This window comes from Lipotes vexillifer, unplaced genomic scaffold, assembly GCF_000442215.2.
Source record: "Lipotes vexillifer unplaced genomic scaffold, Lipotes_vexillifer_v1.1 scaffold524, whole genome shotgun sequence".
Classification (NCBI taxonomy): Eukaryota; Metazoa; Chordata; class Mammalia; order Artiodactyla; family Lipotidae; genus Lipotes; species Lipotes vexillifer.
Window position 1 is genome coordinate 1680158 of NW_006774722.1, and position 7580 is coordinate 1687737.

The following is a 7580-nucleotide window of genomic DNA, read 5'->3' on the forward strand; positions in this document are numbered from 1 at the left end:
CCACCAACAGTGTAGGAGGGCTCCCTTGTCTCCACACCCTCTCCAGCATTCGTTATTTGTAGGCTTTTTGATGACGGTCACTGACTGGTGTGAGGTCATACCTCACTGTAGTTTTGATTTGCATTTCTCTATTAACTAGTGACGTGACACATCTTTTCATGTATGTGTCTGTTGCCTATCTGCACGGACTATGCAGTCCATAGAGACCACATTTGGAAGAAATGTCTATTTAGGTCTTCTGCCCATTTTTGATTGGGCTGTTTGTTTGGTTTTTTGATACTGAGCTGTATGAGCTGTCTGTATATTTGGAAATTAAGCCCTTGTCTGTTGCATCGTTTACAAATATTTTCTCCCAGTCTGTAGGTTTGTCTTTTCGTTTTGTTTCTGCATAGTCTGCTTTCTTGTTTCTCCTACCCCACTACACTTTTCTGCAGAATTGATCAGTTTCTAATACACTACATAATTCCCATTTCTCATTTCAGCCTTCCTCTTCCCACCAGAGGAAACTCCATGTGGAAGGGATGTTGGCCTCTCTTGTGTGCTAAGGGACCGCAGCCCCACGACGGGCCATGTGCCCACTGGCTTATTGGAGTGGCGGGAAGGGGGCGGTGGGAGTGGGGTGGAAGCCACAAGAAGGAAGGTTGGCCTTGGAGAGGATGGTCGCATTGTTCTCCCTGACACAGAAGTAAGGGCTACAGTGAGAAACGGTTGGCAGTTGGTGTTACAGAAGGAGGGAGGCCAAGCCCACAGCAGTGCCGGGGTGGCGAGGGACATGGGCCTGCAGAACAGAAAAGGTTTGGAGCAGTGACGGGGCGGGTGAGAGGGGAGCAGGCGATCGAGGCGGGCAGCTCTGTGCCCTGTTCTGGGCATGGAGGAGAGAGGAGACGGCTGGGGCGGGCGGACTTCGCCGTAGAGCTCGCGACCACCCCCTTACACAGTTCCCGAAGCCACACGACTCTGCTTCTGCCTGCTCTAAGGGTGGCCTGTGAGCAAGGGCCTCATCTTAAACCTCGTCTCTTGGCCTTCCCCAGAGCCCTTGGCCTCGCCGTCCTGTTCACCCAAGGCCTCTTCTGCCCGGTACCCTATTGTGGAAGGCACCCAAGCCCGGATGGCATAACTCTTGGGGCAGGCAGAGGGGCGGCCGTCTCTGAGGGCCCGGCTCCCCAGCGCAAAGCCACCGTGGACCTGGCACCTTTCCTGCGGGGCCCCCTCAGCTCCCCTTCCCCAGCCTGTGGAGCCAGGCCACAGCCTGTGAAGTCCGCAAACGGGCCCCAGGAGCTGTACCTCAACTACGTGCTGCCGTTGGGATGGGGGGTCAGTTTCTCAGAGGAATCTGTCTTAAAGAATTCATGGCTCTACTGGGAACAAGGTGTCTTCCTGCTGCCTCTTCTCAGTACTCCCTGGGGACACGTCCTGCCTCCACACCACCCACCTGTGCCCAGCGCGTCCCAGGAACTGCCAGGAAGCCACTCTGCCCTTGTGACACATTCTTCAAGTTCGGTTGCCTTTTCCACACCCTCAAGTGTCTGAATCTTTTTGTTCTGCCCATCCATCCATCCACCCACCCACCCACCCATCCAGCAATCACCTGAAAGCCTATCTGGCTCTACGTGTGCTCTTTGGGGTTTAGTGTGGTGGGCAAGACGGGCATCAAGGAAATAAGCATACGATTCCCGGCTGTGCTGAATGCCATGAAGGAAAAGAGCAAACTGTACCGAGAAAAATGGCAGCGAAACTGACCCGACGTGGTCTGGGGTGGCGTAGGTGGGTTTTAGGCTTCCCGCGGGACCCCCAAAGCATCGACCATGAGTTAGGGGCACACTGGGAAGGGCTGAAAGGGACGAGTGCACACGCGCAGGCTGCACGTGCGGAGCTGAGCTCTCGGTGGAGAAAAAACAAAGAGCAAGAGACCCACCTACTCGTTCTATGCAAGTTTATTAGGCACCTACTTCGTGCCACGCGTGGAGACAGAAGCTGGAGAGCACAACAGTCCGCGTGGCGGATCTGGCCGTCACCTTGGGGTTCCATCTAGAAGTAGGTGTGGGCAACAAACAAGCATCCAGCAAAGGGACCGAGACGAGAGGGGCTGTGACGCCCAGTGAGGGCTGGACGGTCAGGGGGCTTCCCAAGGGTGGGGAGGACTGGCCGGGCCAGGTGGGCAGCCAGGGTGAGAGCGAGGAAGACCCCCAGGAGGGGAGGAACAGGCCGGGTGCAGGCCTGCAGGCAGCTGCGGGCTAAAGGGCATCGGGGGCCTTTGGGGAGCTGCAGATGCTCAAGGCCAAGGTTGGCATGGCTTGCATTCCAGGCGGTGGGGAGACACCAGAGGCCTGGAGCAGCAGAAAAACAGGCGGGCTTTCATCTCGATGCCCACTGGCCACCACAGGGCGGCTGACCGCGTTGGGGCCTCGCTGGGGGGAGCAGGCAGACAATGTGGCCGGGCCGGCCTTTCCCTCGTCCGACTGCCCATGTCCTGCCGCCTGAGCACACAGCCTGTGGGTGCAGCACTCCTCAGAGCCTTCAGGAAAGCCTCCGCCCAACCCTCTGAACCAAGCACAACAGGATTGGGGGGGGCCCTCCGGAAGGGTCCTTCACGGTCACTTCCCACAGGGCTGTGCCTGATGCCCCCTCCCAGCCCTGCCAACACGGGGCCCAGATGGACTTGAACCTCCCTGTCCGCACCCCAAGTTCTCACACGATCATGAACCAAAGACCACGCCCCAGCCATTCAAACACGCACGTGGAAACCTGCCTCCCAACTGCCCGCTTCCCCTCCCAGTTCGAAGGCAGCACCGTTTACTTTGAAGAAACAGCCTTCGAACGGGGGCTCGGCAGCAGACTCAGGGCACCCTGGAAAGGAAGAGAAGTGGATTGCGGCTCTGCCACCATCTCACGCATGACGGCAGCCTCGACCTTTCACTTCTGAAGGGCTTCTCTCGGAAGGTTCTATTGCCGCCTTGATTTGAGTGGCGAGCCGCGCTGACGATGTCGTCCTGCGTGCGGACCCGGGGAGAGCCGTGATGACGTCTCCCCCGCCGGGCCAGTGCCAAGGCGACGGGGACCCTGCGCAGTACCGAACAAAAGCTGCAAATCGAAACGGGGCTGGCAGCTCACCGCGAAGCCAAGCAAAAGGCCCGTCCTTCGCGGACCCAGGAAGCCCTGCTCAGCCCACGCTCCCGTGTCACGCCCACCCCACAGGCCGGCCTCCACGACGGGTCCACGTGACTGAACGTGGGGGCTCTCGGCTGATGGGGCTGGACATCCTGCCTGGGGACAGTCGCTGTGGCCTAAGGAGAGTTAGAGACCCGCAAATGTGTCCAGAGCTGGAGCGGGGAGCCTGGGTGCGGCCAGGACGGGAGTGATGCCCGGGGCTCCGTGGGGCGGGGACCTCTGCCCTCCAGGGTGCTGCTTGGGGGCCGGAAGGCCACAGATCTGAGCAGTCCAGCGCCCCAGACGCGCAGGGACAGAGGGACAAGCCCGTGGCTACCTCAGCCAAGGTCACTACATCCAACAGGCTCGTTTACTATGCAGCAGTACAAAGTGTTTGCTCTAGGGCTGCGCCGCTGTCAATTTTTTATTTTATTTTTATTTTTAAACAGATGGTCTAGAGTTCCCTGCTTATCAGCTGATACGGCCTGGCAGTAAACTGGTACAGTAAATCCTCTTGTCTCAGGCGGCTACGGGCCGTGGGGTGGCCACCATGAATTAATCAGACCATCTTAAAGAAGCCCCATGGTGAACCTAAGGTCAGCTGTGACGAGGTATTTCTAAGAGGCAACTTGCTGGGCCTTTATTCAAAGCTAGACGTGACCCAATTCTAACCTGCAGATCATGCAACATGGAAACCCTTAAGAACAGGCGGGTTCTGGTGGAGGGTGAAGACCACGCCTTACCTCTCAAGACTGTGCATAAAATTCTGTTTTCTTAGCAAACCTTTCCTTCAGAGGGCGAGGTTAGACTCCCATCAAGGAGGGGCTGAAGCATTGAGGTTTCAAATCAAGGAGGTGGCATTGTGGAAGTTCAGGGGTACCACACAGAGTCGTGTCGGGGCTTCACAGGGGGGACACCGCTGCTGACGGCTCCAAGGACGCTCGAGAGCAGAAAGGCTTGGGGTAGAGAGAGAGAGGAAAGGGGGCAGAGGGTTAGCAGGGTGTAGGCAGCCCCTGTGCACACCCACAACGCCCCAAGGACACACTCGGAAGGACCTTTGACTCGGCGTCCTTCGTCTAATGGCCAAAACAGCCGTCAGGGCAACGGACATTTACGGGCAACCTGTAGGCTGTCGTCTGCTGCTGATTTAAGGGAGAAGCGGTCATGGTTTTGAAAATGGGGCCCCTTTTCAGATGAAGGGGAGCACGCTGTTAATGAAATGGGTTGAGTCGAGATCCCCCAGGCCCTTTTTGTGATCTTAGACAAATCACCTGCCTGGAGTTGACTCCTTCGGGGCCCTAGCCAGGCTTAGAGGAGCTTCTCGGAAGCCCGTCCAGTTGGCCGGGGTGCGAGCTCCTGCTGTTTCTGCGGGGCAGGCACGGGGGTGGGGAGCCCTACCGTGTGGCGCTCGGGATGGAATGACAGAGCTGGTGGAACCCGTGGTCCCTGCACCCAACCCTGGTACGGACAGGGAAAGCCACACGGGTCGTGTCACTTACCTGTGACCACACAGCCAGGTTCAAGAGCAGGTCCAAGAGGTGTCCAGGGTGCGGGGAGCCGCAGGAGCCCCTACCCCCCAGTGTCTCCTGAGAAAGGGGCACGGCCAGCTGGGTTACTGCAGCTGCGCCATCTGGTGGCGGGGGCCTGGGGCACGTTATGCCAAGGCTCGGGCCCCCAGGAAGCTCAATCACCCAGAGACAGCAGGACGCCGGGTGAGGCTCCAGTGGGTGCCTGGGGGGTGTCCCAGAGACCCCTTCACAGTGCACCCGCAGCACCAGGCACCCACCCAGCCCACCCAGCCTGCTGTTCCCATCAGGGGACTGGAGAAGGGGCTCCCAGCACTGACCCTCTCTCCAGCATCGCTTTCCTCACTGGTCCAAAAACCCCCAGAAAACCTGTAACACCCTGGCAAGAGGATGAAGACGGGTGGCCCCTTCAGAAGGGGACGGGTGGGAGGGAGGCGTTGCCGGAGGCTGGGTCACCGTGCACACTGGTGTCGTCAGTCTCGGCCATCTCCCCAACGGGGACAACCTCCCCACCATGTGGGCTCCAGGCCAGAAGGAACCAGCTCCGAGGACAGGCTGAGCCCAAGGGCTGAGGAAGGGCCCAGAAGTGCCAGGGACCCTCTGCTACACGGTCAATAACAAGGACCTGGAGGGAAAGCCTCCCTGAGACTGGCCTTGGGAAGCAGACCCCAGCCACCCCAAGTCACCTCTGACCCCTCTCATGCGCCCACTAGCCGTGCTGTGAGCCCCCCAGATCATCTCAGACACTCTCCCCGCCCACTGGTGGCTCCGGCCAGGCCTCATCTGGACTGACTGGTCCCCCGCTGCTCCCTCCTGCCTCCGACCATCTCCTCCGCGGTAGCAGGGAGGCTTTGTGTTTTCCTTTTGGCCATCCTGGGTCTTCACTGAGGTACACAGGGCTCTCTAGTTGCAGTGCGCGGGCTTCTCTATTTGTGGCGTGTGGGCTCAGCCGTTACGGCGCGCAGGCTTAGTTGCCCTGCAGCGTGGAGGATCCTCCAGGACCAGGGATCGAACCCACGTCCCCTGTGTTGGAAGGCAGATTCTTAACCGCTGCGCCACCAGGGAGGTCACAGCAGGGGGACTTTAGGAGGCGTGGGTTCAGACCACGGCTTAGACCCCTCAGCCCGCTGCCCTCCTCTCCCGCCCCCCGCCGACTTCCTGCAGCCAAGCTGGACTCTGCTGTTCCTACGGCCCATGGCCAGCTCTGCCCACGCCAGGGCCTTTCCCCAGCTTGCGACCCAGCAGGCTCCTGACTCAGTCCAAGCTCCATCTCGGACCCCTCCCTGGAGCCCCCTCATGCCCTGAGCAGCATTCGAAGGCAGCGGTTTGGAGAGTGAGCTCTGGAGCCCGACCCACCACCTGACTTCCAATCTAGGCTCCCCCATTTGCCAGCTGTACGGCCTCAGGCAAGTTACTTGACCTCTCTGTGCCTCCACTTCCCCGTAAGGTTACAAGACTAAGTGAATGAATGTATTCTCCTCGTGTCTGGGAGAGGGCAGGCACCACGAGACACATCAAACTAAGGGGAACAAACAAATCAGGAGCAGGGCTTCTCCACACCAAGACCGAGCGTGGGGCAGGCTGTGTGCTGACAGCCAACCCAGCGCTTCTCCCACAGGAGAAACAAGAGAGGAGGGACCTCCTACTAGGCCTCCACGTAGGTGGCCCTGAAGGGCCCAGCCGCAGTCATGGCTGCCATGGCTCCTTCCCAGGGGCCTGGACAAGCAACAGAGAAGTCTGAACTGCAGAGGACAAGGAGGAAATTCTGCACAGGAATAAGAATGAACTCAAGGGCTGTCCGCCGCCAGCCAAGGGCCCCAGGGGCCCCAAGAGAACCCCACCCCCAGCCCGGCCCCCTCCGCTTCTCTTTCCCCTGTGTCCAGGAGCCACACCCAGGTTTTGGCCCTGCCCTGGCCTCCTCAGCACCTTCCTGAGCCCCCTGCCTGGCCACAGCCGAGAGGCCCAGAGACACACAAATGCTGGTGTAGGCGCGGTAACTGCCCTGACCCTGTTGAGTGTCTGTTCAGGCTACGAAGCGGCCATGGGGAGAAAACTGGGCCACCTCGTTGGCCCCATGGGCCTGGCCGAGGCCTGGTGAGGGGCTCGCTGCCCCCTTCCGTTACCTGCTCCTCCCCAGGCTGGGCCACTCAGGGCTTGTCCATGAGCCCAGGTCTCCCAGCCCAATGTCACGGCAAAGTCAAGGAGGCCCCAGCCAGCAGCTCAGAGGCTAATTCTGATGGCCCTCGTTCCTTCTGAGATAATAATAGCTCCACTTTACTGCCGGAGGACAAGTGAGAATGCCTACAGAGGCCAGGCCCTGCTCGGCCTTGAGTGATGGAGCCAGGTGACGGTGCGGTGGCGGGTGTGAGGCTCGCCGACAGGGGGCGGCCACCCCTCAGCTTCGAGGGCCTGTGGATGGCAGGCCCCAGACACCCAGAGGCTCCCTTAGGCCAAGAGAAGTCAAATCTCCAAAGCTTTTGGTCAGATCGCCTACTATCAAAATGCTGGCGGCTATCAGAAGTCGGACCGAAAAACATCTGTGCAGTTGAGACACAACCCGTCCCTGGGTGGGCTCAGGCCTAGGGGCAGCTTCCACCTCCACTCTGGGGTGGCGGGTGTGCACCGATGAGGTTTTGCTGTTGACGGTAGCAGCGACGCTCAGCAGCTTGGTCTCCCAGAGCCCCGGGCCTTCTGGGGGAGGGAGGAAGGGCCCGGGCAGATGAGCCGTCGCCCAGGGGCGTGGGGTGGACGGGCAGGGCACTGAGCCTGGTGCTCTGGTCTGTTTGACACCCAAAACCAGGGGCCTGAACCACAGGCTGCATCCTCATCCCGTCCCTCTGAGCTGGGGGCTCAGTTCTGCCAACCTCCCACCTCCAGACCTGTCCTGGGCACGTCCCCCCCCCCCCT